The sequence below is a fragment of the Poecilia reticulata genome, unplaced genomic scaffold, assembly GCF_000633615.1.
Source record: "Poecilia reticulata strain Guanapo unplaced genomic scaffold, Guppy_female_1.0+MT scaffold_1113, whole genome shotgun sequence".
NCBI classification, from domain to species: Eukaryota; Metazoa; Chordata; class Actinopteri; order Cyprinodontiformes; family Poeciliidae; genus Poecilia; species Poecilia reticulata.
Window position 1 is genome coordinate 1 of NW_007615852.1, and position 1204 is coordinate 1204.

The following is a 1204-nucleotide window of genomic DNA, read 5'->3' on the forward strand; positions in this document are numbered from 1 at the left end:
TTCTTTGATGCATGTTTGTCACTTGGTACATCTTTGTGGATGAATCACTGTTTGTGTTTTGACTTTAGGTCACCTTCATCATGATTCCAGCCGTCCTCTTCCTCCTTTTGTTCTCAGTGACAAATGTCCTGCTGGTAAGTTTGAAATAATSAGGTAAAACTCAAGTTTATCCTCAGTGAAAGTATTATAATCATTGAAAATTATTACAAGACTCAGCTAAGATAAAATAGCGTCTGAACTTGGGAATTAATCAATATAAATAATTATTTAAAATTTAGCCGAAATGGAAACAGCAGTGAAAAACAAATAACTTGTATTTTGTTTAATAGAAAAATAATCTTTTGCCTTGAAAAATATTTTTAGTAGGCACATGATTGTCATTTTTATTTATTTATTTTGCAGAGCACACCAGTTGATGATGAGGATGATGGTGAGTGCATCGAACATCAATACTTTAACAATACAAATGTTTTAATTATATAATTCTTTTTCTGTGTTTTCACTGGCATCATGTCTTAATACATGAYTAAGAGAGAGAATGTTTTACCTTTGCTAAATGATAAATGTACAGGTTTTTATTGCAATGCAATAACAAATATTCATAATTTAGAGAAGCATTCTGATGAAGTCACTGTGGCAAAATTGCTCAAGATTCAGGTTGCCTTGTTTGCGTTGGATGTTTGGTTTGCAGCAGAAAGAACAAAACGGCTTTCACATTATCCAAAATGTAGAAAACAGATAAGATGGTTTCACGTTTAATGAGTTGAATAGTTTGGTTTCAGGGAAGATTCAAATTAATTCTGATGGGACRGAGGGTTATGGGAGACRATCTAAACTTTAGAGAAGACAATAGGAGAATAACACAAAAACAGTGCTAAAAGTTAAGTATAATTTACATAAATATGTAAGTTAGTTGTTGCTTGAACTTATTTAGAAAGTCARTCAAGGTGTAACACCTCAGTTTACACACAATAATGTGAAGTAAATGTGACAATATTGTCATTATTTTAATACTGATGTTGATTTTKGGGGGTTTATGTTTGATTTGCAGTGGAAACCCCTGAGCTGCTTGATGACATYGCCATTCCCGACACTCGGACCAGGAATGCGGACCCATGCACCGCCAAAGGCTGCAAGTGGCCCAAATCCGGATGCTTTGTTAACGTGCCCTACGAGATCTCCTCTGACTTTTGTGAGCAGAACC

The 1204-nt window shown here is 34.5% G+C and overlaps 1 long non-coding RNA gene across 1 annotated transcript; it reads left to right on the plus strand.

Annotated features, from left to right (window-relative positions):
- The first annotated feature begins 46 nt into the window (after positions 1-46).
- Positions 47-1186, plus strand: LOC103461344 (uncharacterized). The gene is made up of 3 exons (XR_533100.2): positions 47-134; positions 403-430; positions 1052-1186. It is a non-coding gene; the product is annotated as an uncharacterized LOC103461344 (long non-coding RNA).
- Positions 1187-1204: the final 18 nt, after the last annotated feature.